Here is a 22,648-nt window from a genome sequence, read left to right as displayed (position 1 = left end):
CCAAGAAGGCCACATATCCAAAAAGCAACACTCCCTGTGGGCCAAGCATTCAAACACACGAGTCTATGGGGGCCAAACCTATTCAAACTACTACAACAGAAGACATTTTTTAATCTCACATACAGAAACTACATTTCCAACTATATTTAGTCCCCAAATTGTTGCCGATAAAGATTAACTCAATGGCTACTTACTTTGAGGACTATCTTGTCTCCCTAGGGTGATTAACTGGGTTCTGACCAGTTGCTTTCCATTCTCCTCATTTTCTTAAGTCTGCAAAGGCTGCACTGTGGATGATTTGATGTCATTTTGCTTGACTGCTCTGAGAGCTGAGAAATGCCCTCAAAGAAGAGGGATCATGAGCACACCATTCACTAGGGAAGGGAGATGGCTTGGTGGATTAAGCAAGTTTGCTGCAGAAGTGTAAGAACCTTGTGCAGCCCACCAGTGCCATTTTAAACCCAGGCATGGCTGAACACCCCTGTAATCCCAGTGCTAAAGAGGCAGAGATAAGTAGATTCAAGGAGCTTGCTGAGAGACTCTATCTCAGAACTCAGGTAGACAAAAAAAGAGGACACACACACACCAGTAAACACACCTGTGTACACACGTCTACACCTCTACCACCACCACCACCAACAACAACAACAGAATTATGTATTTACAATGGCCAGCATGTGGAATTTATTAATCTGTCTGTCACAAGGTGGTAAATATAAAGAGTTTATGATACATGTACATAATGGAATAGGAAAGAACATTTTCATTTGATTAAAACTTGAGAGAGAAGGTTTACTAGTGTTATAGTTGCTTCACTTCATAATATGAAAGGAGAATGAAATTCCAGTATCGGGGAATGGGCTGCAGGACATAATACTAAGAAAAGAAAGATAGACTTGGAGCGTTAGGTGCTGCATGTACACTGATTTCAGAGTAGAGGGTAGACCAGGAGGAGTGCTGGGGAGGGATGATGGAGAGAGGTTAGCAGCAGGTACCAAAGGACAGTGAGATACAATGAATACATTTGAATATTCTATGGTACACTAGGATGGATATAGTGTATAGTAGGTAGTGATTTATTTTGCTATTTTATTTGAAACTAAAAGCATTTGAAAGTTCCTTCCAAAATGCTAAGAGACAATGTTAATTACCCTGATTTAATCAATACACATTATAAACTTAGATCAAATTACCACACCATATCCTATCAATAGGTAATATTTTTACATTCATTAAAACATGTAAACATCTATATTTATTTTTGTATTATGTGTGTATGTATGTATGCATGTATGCATGTATATCATGTGTGTTCAGTGCCTGAGGAGGTCAGAAGAGGGTATTAGATGCTCCCTGCAACTGCAGTACACATGGCTACAGACTGCCAGGTGCATGCTGGGAATCAAACCCTGTCCTTGCCCTCTGCAAGAACAGCCAACCCTCTTACTCTCTGAGCCATCTCTCCAGCTCCAATTGAAGATTTTAAAAACTAAAAAAACAAAGACAGTTCATGGGTTCCAGGTTGCTGATTTTTTTTTTAAATCTCCAAAATTGCCATTCTTATACTGTCTTAGGAATATGTTTTATAATTCAAAGTTGTGCTCAATGAAGAAATAACTCATTTTTGTGTATATCAGTGATAGCTTGGGTTTATAAAATTTTGGAAAGCTAAAGTACTGTACTGTCCTGGGGAACTTGGAAGAGGGAGGTTAGTGATCTTATTTGTGGAATAGTTTTAGTTTCGCATGCAAAACCTAATGAAAGATGCTAAGATTTCCTATATTGACACTCACCTCCCAGATATCTCTAGTACGAATAGCCCCATTGTCAGTGTCTTCTGCCCCAGAGGCTCATGGGTAAACCTGCATTAACACAACACTACTTCCAACGTCCACAGTTTAGAGTCCATATTGACAATGCACAGTGTCACATATTCACCAATACCACAGGAGGGTTTCGCTGCCCTAAAATTCTTTTTTTTCTCTTTTTTTTTATTACGTATTTTCCTCAATTACATTTCCAATGCTATCCCAAAAGTCCCCCATACCTTCCCCCCCACTTCCCTACCCACCCATTCCCATTTTTTTGGCCCTGGCGTTCCCCTGTACTGGGGCATATAAAATTTGCGTGTCCAATGGGCCTCTCTTTCCAGTGATGGCCGACTAGGCCATCTTTTGATATGTAAGCAGCTAGAGTCAAGAGCTCCGGGGTACTGATTAGTTCATAATGTTGTTGCACCTACTCACTGCCCTAAAATTCTTTAAATTTCACCTGCTCACCCTTCTCTTCCGCCATCCCTGGTGGCCACTGATCTTATCGTCACCACAGTTTGCCTTTTCCAGAGTGTCAGAGTTAGAATCACAGCACCCAGCCTTTTTGCGCTGATACTCACTAGCATCTGGTGAGGTTTCTTCTTACGTCTTTTCCTGGCTTAACACCTTGTTTCTCTTTAGACCATGTAGCATGTTGGTATCCAGACATCCCACGGTTTGCTCAACTGCAGGCTATCTTGGTTGCCCCCAAGTTTCTGTGAGTCTACACAAAGCTGCTGTGCACTTCTGTGAGCAAGCTTTTGTATTGCTGTTTTCCTTTCTTTGGGGTAAATACTAAGGAGTTATAACTAAGGGTCACATGCTTAGGGCATGTTTAGATATTTTGTGGGAGCAGCACGCCATTTTCCAAAATGACTGTACCACTTAGTAGTTGTACAAGCCAAGAAGGAACAAGCCTCTGGCTCCCAATGTCACCAACTTTGGATGCTTCATTTCTGACTTGGTTCTGATACTGTTTTGATGTGCATTTCTCTTGATAGCATGTGGCATTGCGCACCATTGTGCCTGTTAATTGTCTGTCTTCTCTGATGAAATGTCCAAGCCACTGCTTGTTTATGGTCACGTTTTTGTTTCCTTACTGTCGAGTTTTATAAGCTCCTGAATGTCTTGGATAACAGTTCTTTTTTTTTTTTTGTTTTTTGTTTTTGTTTTTGTTTTTTCGAGACAGGGTTTCTCTGTGTAGCCCTGGCTGTCCTGGAACTCACTTTGTAGACCAGGCTGGCCTCGAACTCAGAAATCCGCCTGCCTCTGCCTCCCAAGTGCTGGGATTAAAGGCGCGCGCCACCACGCCCGGCTCGGATAACAGTTCTTATCTGCTGCATCCTTTGCAAACACTTTCTGCCATCGGAGATTTTGTCTTACTATTTTTATAATGCCATTTATAGAATGGAAGGATTTTATTTTAGTGAGGTCCAGGTCACCCATTCTTCCTCCATGGCTTGTAGCTTTGGTTTAAACTCCCAGGTCATCTGGACTCCCCCTTGTCTTACGAGTGTGTCATAGTGTAAGTCTATCGTTCAATTGGCTTAATTTTTGTTAATGGTGAAAGTCTGTGATGACGCATTTTTTGTTTGGGTTTGGATTTGCATGTGAACATCCCAGTTGCTCCAGAGTTAATGTGTGTGTGTGTGTGTGTGTGTGTGTGTGTGTGTGTGTGTGTGTGTGTGTGTCTTTGTATACTGACCCAAGAGCTGCCACCTGTGAGAGGCAGGGCCAGTTCTCCTGCTCTCATGACCCCAGAGCCAGGTCTCCTGCTACAGGCGGGGATGGGGGAGGGGGAGTATCTTTTCCTCATCTATGCCACTACACAGACAACAGATGATAGGGCCAGCTCTCCCATGCACGTATCCTGGAGCTCATCAGAAACTCCCACAATGTTCAGCCTGCTTTCTTGAAGCTGTCAAGGGACTGGGTACAGCTCTCCTGCTCCAATGCCTCTAGGGCCAGCTCTTCCATGATGCTCAGATGAGGGATGGAGTCAGCATGTCCAGGCTAGCAGGCCAGGCCAGAAAATAGACCCCCCACTGCTGCACTGTCAAGGCCCCCAGTTGGCAGCACAAACCAGAACCCCACCATGGTCTTAGGTGGCATCACCAGCTGCTCACTTCAGGCTGCTCTTCACTCCTCTAAGTCTCCAGCTCTGCCCCTCTTCATTGTGCCCACATTCATTCTCTCTCTCTCCCTCTCTCCCTCTCTCTCTCCCTCTCTCTCCCTCTCTCTTTCTCTCTCTTCCCCCCACTTCTCCACCACTTACTTGTCCTCTTGGTGATCAGAGATTCTGAGTGTGTGGGCTCATCTCAGGGGTGGTCTCAGGAGTGCTATGCCACACTTGTGCATTATGGTGCTAGGCAGGGGTCATTTGGATCATAGGCTGCCTCCATAAGCAACAGTCTGTGGCAACAGACTAGTGGTCATCTCAGGCTAGTCCCTGTCCAGGCCCTATGGCACTGTTCTAGTGATTGTTACAGGCTTGCTCCTCACCCAGCCTACCCAAAGCCCCTTTTAAGGGTCCTCTGACTCGAGCTCACTCCCAGGGCCTGAAGTCCCAGGCAGAGTTCTAGTCTCTGGTTTGCTCCCCATCCTAGGAGCCCATCCGGGTCTGCCTGGCATCGGACTGGTGGTCATCTCGGGTTTACTTTTTTCAGGAAGTGTTAGGCTACTAATCATTCAGACATTCATAAGTCGGAATACTGAACACAGACATAGCCTCCTCCTCCCCCCTCCTCCTCTTCCTCCTCCTCCTCTTCCTCCCTCCTCTTCTTCCTCTTCCTCTTTCTCCTCCTCCTTCTCTCTGCCTTCTACCGATGCATGCATGACACAGCAGCCACACCTGGAACACTTCTAGGGCAGGTATATTTTGATTTTTTGATGACTTAAACTTTGTCCCCACTGAAGATAACTCCAGGTTACCCATCCTTTGGCGATTGATTCTATCCTACAACCTCGTCTCTCCCTCACGCATCTTCAGCCCCTTCACACCCTTCTCCTTCACAGATACCACCATTAATAAAACGAGAAGCAACTGAGGTCTCCAAAGGAGCCTTCTACAATCAGTTTTAAGGCCCATGATTATAGGGGTTCCTGGATGGTGAGAGAATTCAGTATCTCCCCTGTATTTCTCAGGCGTAGAGACGCAGGACTCACACTTGTGGCCTATGCACCACAGAAGCTCTGATCCTTTCACCAGGAAGTGAGGAACTCTCCTGAGGTAACTGAACAGCAACCACAGTAACAACCCAGCAAAACCACCCGTGTTGCTCACTGCCTGTCGTCCATTTCTGGGGAGTTTTCCTCTTCCTTTCTGCCTCTCTCTCTCTCTTTGCCATCACAACAGAAGCAGCTGGAACTCTTTTTTTTTGGGGGGGGGGGGGAGGTTCAAGACAGGGTTTCCCTGTATAGCCCTGGCTGTCCTGGAACTCACTTTGTAGACCAGGCTGGCCTCGAACTCAGAAATCTGCCTGCCTCTGCCTCCCGAGTGCTGAGATTAAAGGCGTGCGCCACCATGCCCGGCCAGCTGGAACTCTTAAGGCTATCTAACAGTGGTGGTAGTTCATGTCTTTAGTACCAGCACTCAGGAGACAGAGGCAGGCAGATCTCTGTGAGTTCTACAGAGCAAGTTCCAGGACAGTCAAAGCTACACAGAGAAACTCTGTCTTGAAAAACAAACAAACAAACAAACAAAAACAAAAACAACAAATAAGATAACAGATGTCACTACCAACACCCTCAAAGATAGAAATATATCACTGATACCTTCTCAAGCCTCAAAGTTACCTCAGTCACCCAAAGTTCACTTTTTCAATACGTGCCAGCATCTAAGGACATGGGAAGGACAGTAGCTTGGGAAAATTACACAGTTCGGGGATTGAATTGATCTAACGAAAGTTGATAAGACTTGTTTGCTTTGGGGTCATTGGTCTTCAGCCAAGCCTAGATCTGTGGGTCTGGTTTCTGGCTTTATCACTTTTCACCCTTCCCTAGGAATGAGCACTGGAGCGACAGCTGAATCCACAAAGCAGGTATTGTCAAGTGTGGCATAAAAGAGTGTGGGGTTCACTTACTCTCACACAGGGGGGAAATCCAAGCTGACTCAAGTGAAAAGGCAAGAGGAATCCTAGCCAATGTCACCTCACCAGGAGAGAGGGAGTTCAGAGAAGATCCAAATTTGTCCATCATGTGGTGTCTGGGGAATGTTAGAACAGGTCTCTCGTTGTTCCAACTGCTGCATTGAACAGCTTCAGCCCTGAGCTTTCTTTGGACTGACAGCAACAGTCCAGAGCCGCTGGGAGAGGTAATTAGACCACACTGTAGCATCCTTCAAACTCCATGGAGAGTGGCGCTACTGGAGGCTGGAGGATCCTTACTGTACTCCTTATCCCTAAACCCTCTGGGGATCCCTCCCTGACATCTGTGTCAGCTGTGCATGGACATTCAATTATTTCTCATTTCCCAACAAGTCCAGTGTAAGCTCCCTTCAGGAAGTAGAAATTGGCATTAAAAAATATTTTTTAAAAGAAAAAGCATGCCATCTTCCCAAGTCCTAGAGCACAGTCTGGAGTAGGGGCAGGTCAATCCAGATTCAGGCGCTTTGTTACTAAGGTATCGACAGCACACAGCTGACCAACTGTGCAGACCTGAAGCCATCTGCTGACCTTGGGCTTCAGTGCCTGCATTAATCTTTCCCAAAGCACTATTCACCTTCTGCCTCCCATCATCTATGTTCTTTTCCTTTGTGAACTTAGACCAGGAGGTTTGTTTTGGTTTGCTTTGGTTGTCCCCTATGAGTGCCCCAACGCCCAGTCTAAAATGAAGTTCTGCAGAGGTCTCCATGAATTGGACCTTGAAGTTGTCAACAAAAACAAGTGAATGAAAGTGCAACTCATGACACCAATTCTCTTCCAGGAAGATGTGTGCAGAACTGGCACCTGGATAACGATGGGGTCATTTCAGAAAACACCAGCTACATCTAAACAAAAAACTAATTCCCAGCTAGGCAGTGGTGGCTCATGCCTTTAATCCCAGCACTCAGGAGGCATAGGCAGATGGATTTCTGAGTTGGAAGCCAGCCTAGTCTACAAAGCAAATTTCAGGACAGCCAGGGCTACACAGAGAAAGCCTGTCTCAGAGTCGAGTGGAAGGGGAGAGAGCTAACACCAACTGATAATACTCAAGAGAGTGCTCAGAGTTGAGTGTTTTCTGTGAGATGCCCACCCACTGCCACCCAGCAAGGTGAGTGCCATTACGATGAGTAACTATGTAGTGGAGAGATGGGAGAGAAAGAGAAGCAGCCTGATGTGAATAGCCTGTGCTGCCACCTGAGGTCATGGTGATACTCTGTCCTATGCTGCCACAGACAGCCATGTTTGGGTCCATACTCCTGCAGCAGTAGGGGTCCGTGTCAATGCCCATGGCCCATGTTACCACCAAAGGCTGTGGTATGAGCTGTTGCCTGGGGTCGTATTGATGTCTGAGGGCACTGTAGATCTGAGCCCACCCCCTCAAGGGCTATAGCACTCAGGAGAGCTGGCACCAGTCCTCTCCTAGGCATTCATTGTGGAAGAGCTGGCCCTCTGGCTGAGAGCAGGAGAGCAGAGCTGGTCCCTCAGGGCTATAGCACTCAGGAGAGCTGGCCCCACTCCTCTCCTAGGCATTCATTGTGGAAGAGCTGGCCCTCAGGCTGAGAGCAGGAGAGCTGGTCCCTCCCCTCACCACCTGCAGCACTTGGGAGAGAAGGCCCTGCCCCTCACATGGGCAGGGCTAGAGAGCTGATCCTGGTGGCATGGGGGAGGGAGAACACGCCCTGTCTTTTGTGGGCTGCTGAAGACACCCTGGCCCCTTCTGGGAAAGTGGAAAAGCTAGCCCTGGTGGTGTGGGCACAGGAGAGCTGGCAGGCTGACCAACTCTGCTGCCACGCAGGCCCAGATCCAGAGCTTTAAGTTGGCCCACCCAATATCTACATCATCTGTAAATTGTTTGAGCATGTGCAAGGGCCAGTCCTGCAGAACCAAAGCTGCAGGAAATCCCCATGGCATAGAACAACAACCGGATATCCAGGAGGTATCTCTCTGGGGCTACAGGATGGGTAGTGTAGCAGAAGGCAGAGGCCTCTAACCAGACCACTGCAATGAACATTTGCAAGTAAAGATATGTGGACAAAAGGGTCCACCATGATTCACCAGCAACTTCTGTGTGGAGAATTGGTCGGATTTTTTTCTAGAGAGGGTAAGGGCATTGCCAGGGTAAAGAGCAGATAGAGGGAGACAGCGAGATGAGTGGGACTGGGGTGCATGATGGGAAATTCACATGTGCATGTGCACACACACACACACACACACACACACACACACACAGTAGAAGAAATTTTTTAAAGATGTTTGCTGTTCTTCCAGAGGACCTGAGTATGAGTCTTAGAGCTCACATGGGGGGAGGGGGGTTGTCCACTGTCACCTGTCATGCTAAAAAATACCCTCTTCTGGATTCTGGGGCACCTGAACTTAACACATGCACAGATACATTCATGTGCACACAATTAAAAATAAAACTTAAAGAAATTAACATTCAAAAGTAAAGGCCTTTGCATAGAAACAATATCTGCTTAGACTTTCTAATGGCTGGAAGGATCACACTTAGATAGTAACAAAGAGAAAATACACGTGAGGAAAAAGGACATCAAAATTCTGAAACACTGCGGAAGGACAATCCTCCTTCCCCCAAAATAAATCTTAAACAGATGAAAATGGCACGTGTTCCCAAAACGGAAGATTTCACATCACTAGATGTTATAGCTCCTAAACTGATCTAGCATATCATTATCATACGTATAAACAGAAGTTTCTTAATTCAATCAGATAATTTGCAAGTTGGATGGAAAAATAAAGACAAAAGTAATGCAAGAGAGCCAGGCAGTGTCCTGCACACAGGAGGCTAAGAAAGGTCATGGGTTTGAAGCCAGGCTAAGCTACACGGGCATTCTGATGAAAAAATAATAATGAAAATGGTCTATTTTTATGAAATTAACCAGCTCTAGTTTGCTATTTCATAAATAGGTCAAAAGAATAGACTAGAAAATCAAAAAATGCATTCAAATCTGAATTTTATACAAGATAGAAGGGGAATTTAAAATCAGTAAGAAAAGGCTGGATTGCTTAGTAGATGCTGTTAAACTGCATTTTTATCATAGGAAAGAGCCGGCTTGATACTCTGACAATAAAATAAAAATATAAAATGGAGCCAGTGAAATCGTTCCATAGGTGAAGGCACGTGCCACCAAGCCTTATAGCCTAAGTTTGATCCCAGGACCCACAAGGTGGGGGAGAACTGACTCCTGAAGGTTGTCTTCTGACCTTCACACATGCACGCACACACATGCACATACACTCACATACTCACATGCATGCACACACATGCACATACACTCACATACTCACATGCATGCACACACATGCACATACACTCACATACTCACATGCGTACACACAAAATAAATAACATTTAGTAAAAATTTTAAAATAAAATATTTTGGTCAAAGATTTAAATATGGAAGTATAACCCATAGAAACACTAGAGGAAAAGATGGGGAAAGTTGTGGGATCCATAAAGGAGACACCCCGTTCTCGTCTGTCAGGCTGTGGGCGCACAGCCTCTTTTGTGTTACCCATTATACTGATCTTTCTACTTAATGAAATTCTCTTCAGGGTAGCAAGAAGCCTAATCCCAGAAGATGGGTCATGGTGGCAATCTTGGTCATTTTCCCACCATCCTTTGCAGCCAGGCTGTCTATGTCTTTGGTTTGGACCACTAAAACATTAGTGGATATCTGTTGGATCTTTTCCCTCCCTTTTCTTTCCCCATAAAAATGAGCGCTCACACACACACACACACACACACACATACACACGCGCACAAGCGAGCGAGCAAGCATCACCTCTCACATCCCTTGAAAGGCTAGAAATCATCCCAGGATGAGAAGAAAAAGTCAAAGAACTGAATTAAGCCCTGAATCAGCTCTGAAATGTCAGAACAAAGGAACCAGAGCTAGTGCCTCCATCCCTGTCTTCTCAATATGACACGGAAAGCAAATCCTGCTAACCCTAAGCTGCAGTGTTTAAACTTCGGGTTTTCTCACAGTTGTGTGACATTTGCAATTATACCTGGCATTCAAAGTATCACGAACTTAGAAAACTTAAAGAAAGAGAACAAAAATTGAACAGCACCAAATTTAAATTACGTTTATTTTAATTAATTTATTTATTTGAGAAGAAAGAAAGAGGAATGAACGAAGGAAGGGAGGAAGGAAGAAAAAAGAAAGACTAAGATGTTTTTATTTCATGTAAAAGCTAAGGTTTATTATCTTCACTCCAGGAATAAATAAATAGATAAATAAATAAGCAAGCAAGTCACAGTAGGAAAATTGTCAAAGAACAGAAAGTATTTATCAAAGAAGTAATGGCAAGGACTTGATCAGGGCAAGGACTCTAGCATCATAAACCCACCCTCAAGCACCAAGCCATACACTTCTCCAGCCCCCGAGCTCTTGATCTCACTTATTACAAAGGAACAGGTAAAACCTCAGTGATATACAATCAGTGTCAATTTGTTTGAGTTTTAAAGCAATGTTTGACTAGCATTAGGCATTGCTATCAGGAGGAAAAACCTAAAATAACTTCCATGGAGAGCAACTTGCCAATGTCACCAAAATTACAAATGCCGCGAGAGCAGCCACAACACGCTTACAAAATTAAAGAACTGAAAATCAGATGAACGTCCATGAATGAAGAGCTAGGGTTTTTTCCTGTAATAAAATCAATCCTCTGCAGTTATCAAAAGAATAAATATATTGCAAGTGCACAGCTGTAGGATGATCTTCAAGTTACATGTTCTCATTTTTAGAATAGCGTGCCAATATATTGAATGTCGTGAGTCTTCGACCTATAAGGCACCCTCCAATGGAGACTGCAGGGCTGTCTGCTGAGGAACACTGTCCTCTGTTTTCTATGAGCAACTTATTCTGGGTAAGGATACATTGTTGAATGAACAAAAACTAAAAACACAGCAATCTGCTCCCTATGAAACCAAGTGTATCAAATATGTATCATTAAATATGTGACTGTGTGTTCACCAGTAATCCTTGATAGAATTCACAAGGAGTAACAGTGCTTGTCTCTGAGAAAGGGGGCTCCAGCTACCTATAACTACATAAAGGACCACTCCAAATAGGGGCTGAGACTGTGGCTCCATGGTTAAGGGCTCTTGCTGTTCTTGTTGAAGATCAGAGTTCTTTTCTCATTATCCAGTGAAGCACGGCTGTCAGTTCTCCAGCTCCAGTGGAGCAAACGCCCTCTCCTGGTTGCCACAGACACCTGCATGCATGTGCACATGACCACTCACAGACACTCACATTTTTTAATCTAAAAAAGAAAAACAAAACAAAATAAAACCAAAGCTTAGTGGTGTGATAGCCACATCCATCCATTTCTTATGCACACAGGTTCTGTAGGTCAGGGTTTTGAAGATGCAACAGTCCTGGCTTCTTCCTGGATGTTAGTGTCTGGAGCCCCAGCAATGAGGAGGTGAGGGGCAGTGTGTGACTCAGCTGTCTGGAGCCTGGAAAAATGGAAAGGTTTCTTCATTCTAGTGTCTGCCCCTGGGCCTTGATGATTCAGCTGGCATTTGGTGTGCGTTGGAGTGACCCCTGGGCTTCTCAGAGCATGGTGGGTTCAGATTATCAGACCACTTATGTGGCAACTCGGAACCCCAAGAAGGCAGTGTTCCAACGAGGCAAGGCCTTCTTCTGTGTGTAGCTGCAGAAATCACACTCCACTTCTGCTCTTCCATTCTAGTAGTCCCAAGCCTGCCTAGACTCGGAGAGCAGGCAAACAAAACTATGTGTCATCTATTCAATGCCAGGGCTTAACTCCAGGGAGTAGAATTTTCCTCTTTTTATTTATCTTTACTTCCTAATGTACCCAAATAAGCCAAGTGCTCCCTGATACAAAAAGTGTTTTCCACAAATCGTGGGTATCTCTTGGGATTCTCTTCTATACATTACAGTAAAACCATGTTTCTCATGCGACCTTGTAAATTTGCAGCAGTTCGAATTTACAAATACATCTGTACATATCTCATGTTCCCTCCCCATCTGTAATAACACATACTCAAGGAGCATGATGAGTCTACATGTCTGCACAAATGAAGGTACACCCCTATACATTTAAAGCTATTCACATCAAAGTCGGGTTCTGCAGACACAGAGAATTGTTGCTTCGGTTTGCTGTCTGGATGTTTTCCAGCTGTGTGGCATAGCACTGTGGGACCAACATCTGGGCCATTGTCTTCTGTTTAAAAGCAAGCCTAAGACAGACAGCAGCTGGCCTGCCTTTGTCCTAATGTCTGGCTGCCATACCTTTAGTGGAAGTTTCTATTCTCTCTCCCTCTCCCTCTCCTCCTCTGCTTCCTCCTCCTTCTCTTCTTCCTCTTCTTCATCCTCCTCCTCCTCCCACTCCCCAATCAACAATGGGTATCTTCTGCCACTCTCTGCTTTTATCTTTTGAAGACAAGGTCTCTCACTGAACACAGAGCACACCATATTGGTTATAATGGCTGGCCAGGAAGCCCTTGGGATCTGCCTGTCTCTCTGGGGTTGCAGACACACTGCCACATCTTATTTTTATATAATTGCTGAGATCCAAATTCAGGTCTTCCTGCTTGTGCAGCAGGTAAGTCACACTGAGCTATTTCCCCAGAGCCCACTCCTTCAATCTCTTCCATTCCTTGCTCTCTCGCCATGTCACACTCACCCTGATTTAAAGTGTGTGTGTGTGGGGGGGGGCAGAAGCAGTGTGGGGGATGGGCAAAGCTGGGGAGGGCATATGGGAAGGCCAGACTAGCAAAACAAGTTGGCAGGGCTCTTCTGCCTTTCCCTAGACACCATCTTTCTATTGTGTAAAAACCTGCATAAGGTGAAACTGGCCATCTCAGACACTTCACTGCTCCCGACCCTGTGACTTTAAGGTCACTCCCATTGTTGTAGAACCACTGACACCATCCATGTATAGAACGCTCCTCATTTTCTCAAATCAAAACTCTGTGCCCATTGAACACCAATCTTCTGCCATTCCAACCTGGTCCTTCTGGCCCATGACCAATACGGTTCCAGTTTCAGATCTCAAGGCTGGTATGGTTGGGTATTTCATACAATGGAATCGCCTAGTGTCTGTCCTTTTGTGAACGAGCTTTCACATTGTTCGATATCTTCAAGGCCATGTGCCAAGATTCTCATCCACAGGAAGGATAAATATCCTATTTTATGTCCAGGACACATTGTCTTAATGTTCTTTTCCATTAATGCATGCTCGGATCTCAGCTACTAGATTTTTCCTAAGTGGAGCAAGTCTTTTCCTTCTCTTCATCTCAAACAAAAGGCCATAACCCTTCCCTGAACCAGACAAGAGACTTAGGGGTTGATCTTCAGCAAAATAGGAACTTCTAGCCTCAGCTCTGAGAACCAGGCATAGTGAGGGGGTAAGAACAGGATTTAAAATTGAAAATGGGGCAATTCATAGAAAATCTGTACACATTGCAGTAGAAAGCTCCATTCCCTTGCTGCACACATTTCCATGTTCAACTTTTTACATGGGTTCTAGGAATTGAATTTGGGTCCTCTTGCGCACATAGCAGCATTTTAGCAACTGAGACATCACCCCAGTGCCCCAGCTCAATTCATCTATCCTCGCCACTATCTCTGCCACCAACCCCAAACCTGCCACTGCCATCTCTTCCTGAATATGCACAAATTCCTGTTGTCCTCCATCCCTACCTGTTCCTCCAATTCATTCTCCTCAATGGAAAGAAGGGTGATCTTCTTAAAACCCCCCCCATAATTCTTTTCATTCTCCTCAGACTGAAACACAGACTACCCGATCTGACCCCATCCATCCTCACCAGATCTGACCCTCGCTCCCTCCTTGTCCTAGTTTGGTTTCTGTGACAAACACCACAGCCAAAAGTGGCTGGGGGAGGGAAGTGCTTATTTCATCTGCATTTGCTAATCACAGCCAATCTCCGCAGGAGGTCAGAGCAGAAACTCAATCTGGAGAAGAAGCAGGAACCAAGGAGGAATGCTGCTTAATGAATTGCTCCCCATGTTTTGCTCAACTGGAATTTTCACACCACCCAGGGTAGCACTGCCCCTGGCAGGCTGGCCCCTCCCACATCATTACTCAAATGATTGTCCACAGGCCAGTCTGATGGAGGCGTTTTCTCAATTGAGGTTCCCTCATTCCAGATACGTCTAAGTTTGTGTTGTAGTCCCCAAAACTAACCAGCACACTCCTCCTCCAGACCTGGCCCCTGCCTTCTCCTGGGCCAGTTCTTGCCTGTTTCGCTCTCCTCCTTCTTCATGAAGCCCCAGCCTCATTACTTTTCTTTTTTTCTATTCCAAAATAAAAAGACAAACTCTCCGTTGCTTTAGACTCTACCCGTGATTATCCACACACATGGAAAGGTTTCTATCCTGCTTTCAATCCAACTGGCCTCTCCCTGCCTCCAGGTCTCAGCACAGATACCACCTCCCCAGGAATACTTTCTGCCAACCCAGCAGAACCAAGCCCCTCTTGTCCTTTAAATCATGGTTCCCTTATGAGGTTGGCCATTGTATACATTGCTTGATCTTGTTGCTTTTATTTTGCCACAAACACAAGAAACTAACACCACTGTTGCTCCAATCTGGCTCCATACCTGTTTGAGTGAATTCCATCCTAAAGGGAATATGAAAATATTGTCTGCATCTTTCTGGGCCGTTTTCCAGCTTGTTCTCTGGAGTGAGCACAACAGAGTTGGTTGAGGATTAGAGATGTATGGCAACAGTGGCTCCCTAATGTGGGACATGGCAGCACTGTGGGATGCTGAGACCTCTCCCTGATGGGCAGATACAACAGCTCCATAGGCTCATATTGCAGGGAGGAGAGAATAGAAACACACACACACACACACACACACTGATTCTGGGGGGGAGGGTATTGCTCAAAACTTATGGCCCCAAATATTCCTCAGGTAATAAGTAGAAGTCCTATCTTGATGGGCTCTGCCAAGTAGAATTCAAGTGACATTCATTTGAATCAAATTATTTTATGTGTACTTACCTAATTTTAAATTATGTTTATATGTATGTGGTGGGCACATAGGCACGAAGAATTGGGCATTAGCTGTCCTAGAGCTAGAGTTACAAGGTTCTGGGGACTGAACTCAAGTCCTCTGTCTGCTACAGCAGTAAGTGCTCTTAACTCCAAGCCATCTCACCAGCCCCTGAATCAAATTATTAATAGTGTGGTTGTTGTTTCATAGTTATGGTAACCAGAAAAACCATAGTAATGCAAGGGGCAGGAAGTCAGATGGTAAGAAGTAGCTGCTGGTATCCTCCCTGTCTCAGTTTGGGTTTTACTGCTGTGAGCAGACACCATGACCAAGGCAACTAGTATAAGGACAACATTTAATTGGGGCTGGCTTACAGGTTCAAAGGTTCAGTCCATTATCATCAAGGCAGGAGGAGCGTGGCAGCATCCAGGCAGGCATGGTGCAGGCAGAGTTGAGAGTTCTACATCTTCATCTGAAGACTGCTAGCAGAATACTGGCTTCCAGGTAGCTAGGATGAGGGTCTTAAAGCCCACACCCACAATGACACACCTACGCCAACAGGGACACACCTTCTAACCTTGCCACTCCCTGGGCCAAGCATATACAAACCATCGCACTCACTGTATTCCCTCATACACTGTAGTCATACCTGCTCTACAGTCCTCAGCACGAGTGTCTGTGGTCAGTTAGATGAATCTGGTAATGAAGCAAGTCATCTACATTCTCACCTTAAAGTCTGCCATCTTCGTTTCCCATCCTGCCCAGTGTCAGGGTGCCTTATCGCCAGCACTATTGGATTCATCTTTGAGAAGAGTGGTTCTCACTAAAGAGATGACGAGGTCTGAAACCTCACTCTCAGGGCAGAGTAGGAGCTTAGATCCTGTTTGAGAAGCGGTGACCAATGATCCCTCTGAGATTCAAGACATAGATGACCTGCCTCTTGCCACGGGATGCGTGGCCCAAGATGAGTGGATACTGGTCAGCCGTGAAACTCTAATTAACCTGGTCTCACCCACTAGGCTACTAAATCTGTACACTATCATATTTGAAGAATAAAGCCCAGAAGAAAGAGAAAACACTATGTTGTATATGAGTGAAAACCAAGAAGGGTGAAGGGTAATCTCAGTTGTCATCCATTTGTTTGTTCAGCAGATTTCACTTATCACCCACCATGCTTACAATGCTTCAAGTGGGGGGATGAATTTGTACAATAAGCCCTGGATTCAAAGAGGAATGAAAACAGCTTTTAAGATAAGTACAGCACAGCTGGTGACTACTGCTGTCGGGGACAGAGATGCAAAATTGTATAGGAACCTAGAGGAGTGGCTTGTTCTATGGGGGCAGCTGAAATGGCGGCGTTGTGAAGGAGCTGATGTTAGAACTAAATTCTGGAGTATAAGTAGCAGTTTTCTGGTAGAGAAGGGTAAGGCAATTCTAAGACGCAGAATGGCCTTCTTTCTGATGGCTTAAGGGCACATTTTGGAGAGAATCGAACAGGAAGTTTAGTTACTCTTCTATTGCTGTGAGGAGACACCAAGACCAATGCAGCTTACGAAGAAAAACATTTGGCTGGGGGTTTGCTTCTAGATTCAGAGGATTAGTTCACGATCATTATGTTGAGAAGCAGATAGACATGGTGCTGGACTACTGGCTGAGAATTCTACACCCTGATCCTCAGGCAGGGAGAGAGAGGGAAGGGAAGGGAAGGGGAGGGGAGGGGAGGGGAGGGGAGGGGAGGGGAGGGGAGGGGAGGGGAGGGGAGGGGAGGGGAGGGGAGGGGAGGGGAGGGGAGGGGAGGGGAGGGAAAAATAATAGAGAAGGGGAGGTGAGAAGGAGAGGGAGGAGGAAAGGAGAAGAGGGGAGGGGAGATGACAGGAGGGGAGATGAGGGGAGGAGAGGAGAGGGGAAAGGAGAGGGGAGGAGAGGAGAGAGAATGGGCCTGGCTTCCGCTTGAAGCCCATCCACAATGACACAGTCCTCCAACAAGGCTGCACTCACTCTGCATTCCAACAAGCTCACACTGCTAATTCTTCTCCAATAGTCCACTCTCTGGTGACAGCATTCAAATATGTGAGCCTATGGCAGGTACCCTCATTCAAAGCTCCACAACCTCACAGAGATGAGAAACTGGACTCAAGGCAGACAGGAAATTGATGACCATGCATATTGTACTTTGTGCTATAACACCAGACTTCTTCATACTGCAATGCCTGGCCTGGATGACTTTGGCCAATTGGGCTTCAAAGTCAGGTTGCTTCTATTAGGAAGAATTTCCTGGTGTAATTTTGGAATACTAAAAAACAATAAGGTCAGGCAAGCCAATGAGGAGGCACAGTCCTCTAGACAAGAAACCAAGTGTGCCTTATAACATGGACATCTGCTCAATATTACTAAATCAGAGGAACTCAGACTAAATCCATAAGTGCCATTTCTCACCTATCATGGTGGAAAATTTTTATTCCTAAGAACACTGTTACTTGACGAGGGTGTGGGGAAATAGACCTGTTTTATTGGCTGGAGTATGGAGTGGTACATGCATACAGAGAACATGACTATGTCCAATAACATACATACCTTTCTTTCATGCTTTGACTAACAAGTACATGTTCAGGAATTTACCATGAAGATATGTGTCTACAATGCAAAGCAAGATGCTAGTGCAGGGTAGCCATTCAGCTGCAAACCTTTTGTAGTTCTAATACCGGAAACTCTTTACATACTTACTCAAAGGGGTCTGTCCGAATTGAGAATATAAACAGAGTATTACGCAGCTGTGGAAAGGATTCGAACGTTCTCTATAAATTGATGCTTATGTAATTTATAGGGTGGGTTGCTACATGGATAGAGCAATCGCAAAGGAGTCAGAAGAGTGTGTCAGTTTTCACTAAAGAATGGTGTGGAAATGTGATATGAGCATTCACCTTTGCTTCTTTCTGCAAACGAGATGTAGAAAGTACAAATCAAAAATAATAAAAATTATTACCAAGAAAGGGTGAGTAACAACCAGAAGAGATGATAAAAATCAACAGACAGAGTATGTTTTTTTTTTCAAGTAATGCCTCAAGTTCACCTTACTTAGGAATGAGACAAGGGTGTCCCTCTTTCTTCTGCCTCCAACACCATACTAGGAGTCTCTTTTTCTTTTAGTTTGTTTTGAGACACGGTTTCTCAGCATAGTTCTGGCTGTCCTGGAGCTTGCTACATAGACCAGGCTGGCCTCAAACTCACAAAAATCTGACTACCTCTGCCTTGAAAGTGCTGGGATTAAAGGTGTGGGCCACTATACCTGGCTCACAGTGGGAGTCTTAATTCGTGAGATAAAGTCCTAGCTGACCCACTGGGGCCTTTGGGAAGGAGAAAGATTTATTACTAAATTTTTCCTTGCTGTTTGCCTTTGAGAATCAATGCCTCAAGAAGTTCTCCGTGGTGATAAGGAATGGCTTAGCAAAGGCACAGGATGTAGAGTTGGATGGAATGACCCTCACAACGTGGCCAGGTCCCCAGCATCTGCTCACAGATCCAAAGTCCTGGACAGAACAACATTCTCTATCTTTCCCGTGTGCCCTGCTCAGGCCTGGGTGGAGGGTCCCAGCACTGTGTAAGCTGGGGCCACTCAACTGGAGCTTTGGCCGTTTCCTGCTATTAAAAGTTTGGTTCACAGAAGGGAAAAAAAAGGAAATAATGAAACTCTTTGTTCCCAGGTATATTTTACTCCAATCAAGGTGACACCTGAGATTAACAGGCCTTTGTAGCTCCCAGAAAGCTTGAAAGGTCAAAGATTCTGTGTCCTGGGAATGAGAGAATGGGAGAATCAAGTCAGTGTTACAGCTTAAAATCCAGGAGTCTAACCTCTAGTTGGGGAGTAGAACATCTGCAGGGAAAGAAAACCACGGTGACATGAAGAACTAGAAACTGGGGAAGCCATGGGATGCTAGAGATAGAATCAGGGCAAGAATGCTAGATCCAAAGTCTATGAGGGAGCTACAGGAGGCAGTAGACAGGGAGGAGGTGGAGCTAGGTAGCCAGAACCTCAACTCAGGACTGCATTGTGGAAAATCCATGGCAAATGCAAATCTGAACTTCCTACCTGAGCCCTTGGCTATGGACAGTAATATATTCATTTATGTAAATGGTAAGTCACCCTGTTTAGGGAGCTCAGGCTGCTATGGTTTAGTAAGAGAAGTTTTTTCACAGGTCTGGAGACTAGAAGTCTGAAATTAGGGGTGCGGCTGTGTCTGGGTCCTAGGAAGGGCTTTCTGTGGCTTGCAGGAAACCATCTTCTCATTGCGTCCTGCCAAGGTATCGAAAGAGAGAAAGTGCGCTGGCCTCCCTTAGAGGGACATGGATCCCATTATGAGAGCTCTGTCTTGTGACTTCATCATCCATAGCTACCCAGTGAAGGTCCCATCTTTAAGTTCCATTAAATGGTACTTAAAGCTTTAATGTATGAGTCAGGAAGAGTCTCTCTGGCCATAGCAACAAGAATGTGCCCAGTTTCATCTGACTTCTGGGGCACTATTCCATTCACAGTACTTCAGTAGTTGTGAGTGTGCTGGGGGAGGGGGGTCTCTATTCTCATGTGTTATATGTTCCCATGGAAAGAATGAGATAAAAATATACAAAATGTTGACGGGGAGAGTTGCTATGAAAACAGACTGGAGTATTAGGGTGAGTGAGAGACTGGACATTATAGCGTGTGGAATAGCTTTGACAATAATGGAAGCAAGACACCAAATGTCTACTTAGGGCCGGTGAAAGTAGCCTGGGGGTGGGCCCAGGTTTACTATGAGAGGAGTAAAGAGAGAAGGAAGGAGGTGACAGTATGTGGACAAGAGAGTCATCATGAAGGGGTCGTGTAGACACTTGGGATTTTGTTCTGAATGATGCAGATGACGAAAGCAGTGGTGTGAGGGCAGTGGCGGCAGCGGCAACGACTGTGACAAAGATGGCAAGGACATGACAACAAGGATGGCGGCCTGGCAGTAGGCCAATGGAGAACATACAGCAGAGAATGCTGCCTGAGTATAAGCCACAGTTTTACCTGAGGAGGAAGGGTAGGCAGTAGGGAGGACCAGAGGTAAAGGAAGAGAACCTGATCTGACTGGGCACAGAGGGAAGGGCTGGGCAGCCACATGGGATGAGATGGGTGGGGTCAAGAGGCAACCAAGATTAATGAAGGACAAACAGGAACACAACAAAAGAGAAGACAGAGGTGACAATCATGGTCTTGGGGACCCTGGTTAGAGAGAGGAAGGGAGCAGAAAGTAGATGTTTTGAGGGAGTACAATTAGAAGTCTGGGGTCTACAGAAAAGGAAGGAGTAGGTCTCCCTCTGGAGATTCGAACTGCACAAGGCCTGGGGCAAAATAAACGTGCTCAGGATCAAGTTTTGAAAGGCTTCAAGATTATGGGGCAACACGGGGCAGTTGGACCCCTCTTAGAGTGTACAGAGAGTCAGCTGTTAAGAGGAAGGATGTGGGGAACCTTCCTACTAAAAGCAGCCAGTTGTAAATCTTAGGAGGAAAAAAAACTGAAGAGAGAAGGCTAGAAATCTACTCATCCCAGAAAAAGCCCTGTGCTCACAGGGTCCAGTAAGCACAGAGCCACACGGCCATAGCAGTGAGCAGGAGGAATATTTGCTCCTGTAAGCACAGAGCCTCTGCAGTGAGCAGGGGAGGAGGCTTGCTCAGTACTGGGTAGAGAAAGGTGAAGGGACCAGGAAGGACAATGGGGCCTATACAGTTTTCTCCCAGGCATTGTCCTCATGAGGGTTTACAGAACTCAGTGCACAGAGACCTCACTGGTTGGGAAGGAGACTTAGCCACAAGTACAATCAAGACTCACTCGCTGTGTCCTCATTGACAAGTCTGTTGTTCCTTTGGCCAAAAGCCCAGTGTAGCCGTTAGCCCAGAAAGCCTCTGCCAGGTGACCCAGAGTCCCTGCAAGGTGCACACAGCAGCAGATGTGGGTCTCATTGCAGGCACACCACGTCCCTTCAACTCCAGATTTCCAGACTCCAGATTTGGAGTTAGACTTGGAGGAAGGGGACAAGTAAGAGTCAGAGGGCAGAGGTTGACTTTCCTCCCCTGCTTCCCTGGCCCCGTCCTAGTGGAAAGCAAGACACAAAGACTTTTCACCACCACCCGTCCTCCTACCAGCTCTGGAAGGCCTGCTTGTCCCTGATCCAAAGCAGGAGCTTATTCAGATATGACTGAATAGTAACAGGGCATTTGTCTAACAGCAACTGTGCTAACTGTGCTGATGAATAATTGAGGTGTTTTTTTTTTTTATTACAGTTGAGGCAATAAGCACTCCACCCACTTGGGTGGATATTGAGTTGTTCCCCCCTCCCCCCAAAAATGGTACTAAACAGCAGCTTCCAATTAAAAAAAAAATGTAATCAAATGTCTGGAAAAAAGTTGGGAAAATTGTAAGTGAAGTTGACACTTGAGCAATATCTTTTTCAGGAGAAGATAAGGTAAATAAGCTTGGGCCAGCCTTGGCTGTACAATGGCTTCAAACAGGAAGTGAAAGCCAAGAAACAAAGGAATAAGTAATAACCTGGCTCCACAGATATCCGAGGCTACAGTATAGCCCACAGACCACCCGCCTGGCATGTCAAAAGTCCTGGGTTTGATTCCCAGCAAAAGAAAATAATGGAGACAGGGACATCCATTGGTACAGTGCCTACCTGGGTAGGATCCATGGTACCTCAGAAACAGAGCTGGCTGGTGCCCATAATCCCAGCATTTGGGAGGTGGAGGCATGAGGATCGGGAGTTCACAGTCATCCTGAATCTACATGGGGTGGGGGTGGTCGGGTGAGGCCAGCCCGGCGTACAAGGAGCTTTGTCTCAAAACCAAACTGCTTGGCCTAGTATCACATGACTTTAACCTCCACAGTTGAGAGATAGAGGCAGGTAGATTTCGGAGTTGAAGGCCAGCATGGTATATGTCACCAGTTTCAGACCAGTCGGAGCCACACAGTGAGACCCTCTCTAAAAACAAACACAAAACAAGACAAAACAAGATAAGAAAAAGAACAGATGTTCAGATGTCATAGATGAAGAAGGAGGAGGAGGAGGAGGAGAAGGAGAAGAAGAAGAGAAGAAGAAAAGAGGAAGAAGAAGAAGAAGAAGAAGAAGAAGAAGAAGAAGAAGAAGAAGAAGAAGAAGAAGAAGAAGAAGAAGAAGAAGAAGAAGAAGAAGAAGAAGAAAGTGACAGCGGCTTTGATGACAGAAAGCCAGTTGGGAAACAATAGGCAAGGTGCTGAACACGGGAGTCAGGGTTCTCTAGCTCAGTGGTTCCACTACTTTCTGACCATAACCTGGTAAGCCCGTCTTTGATTTCCTTTGCTACCTCTGTAAATGGAGATGGTGCTTCTTACTCATTGTGCTGTGTGGAGGACTAAAAGCAAGCGTTAAAGATACAGGACAAAGGCAAGAACTTGTAACACCAGAGAATTAAAGAGACATTAATCCAAACCCTACAAGTAAATCATGGCATAGGAAAAAAAAAAAAGGGAAAATTGTGGACTGGGGTCAACCCGTATAAAATGAGCAACACACAGTCAACCATCGGACTGAGCAGACAGAGAGCGGGGTTCCCAGCAGAGGAGTTAGACAAAGGACTGAAGGAGCTGAAAGGGGTTTGCAACCTCATATGAAGAACAATATCCACTAACCAG

General features: G+C 45.5%; 2 pseudogenes; both read right to left on the bottom strand.

The window, feature by feature from the left end:
• Positions 1-4,479: 4,479 nt before the first annotated feature.
• On the bottom strand, positions 4,480-4,554 carry LOC115031430 (small nucleolar RNA SNORA17; annotated as a pseudogene).
• Positions 4,555-4,604: 50 nt separating this feature from the next.
• Positions 4,605-4,683, bottom strand: LOC115031432 (small nucleolar RNA SNORA17; annotated as a pseudogene).
• Positions 4,684-22,648: the final 17,965 nt, after the last annotated feature.

Source organism: Mus caroli, unplaced genomic scaffold (assembly GCF_978045245.1).
Source record: "Mus caroli unplaced genomic scaffold, Mus_caroli_1 scaffold_7, whole genome shotgun sequence".
In the NCBI taxonomy this organism is placed as follows: Eukaryota; Metazoa; Chordata; class Mammalia; order Rodentia; family Muridae; genus Mus; species Mus caroli.
Note: the sequence above shows the minus strand (reverse complement) of the source record. Positions and strands in the feature narration are given on the sequence as shown.